Genomic DNA, 259 nt, shown 5'->3' on the forward strand with positions numbered 1-259 from the left:
CACTTCTCAAAACTTGACACATATAAACATGAGCAATAACCGTCAGTAATTCATAACAAGGTATCGACGACATCATCATGGGGCCCTCGACCTTATCAATTCAAACCCATCAAACTTAACTATACAATGAAGGATCTTGTTTAAATGATCAGTATCTAATCGGTTAAAAATTGCATTCACAAAAATATTGTACTATATGTGTGTTGTCCCGATGACCTTATCAGTAATACTTAACTCCCACACATGAAAGTGGATCCAT

This window comes from Capsicum annuum, chromosome 1 (assembly GCF_002878395.1).
Source record: "Capsicum annuum cultivar UCD-10X-F1 chromosome 1, UCD10Xv1.1, whole genome shotgun sequence".
NCBI lineage: Eukaryota > Viridiplantae > Streptophyta > Magnoliopsida > Solanales > Solanaceae > Capsicum > Capsicum annuum.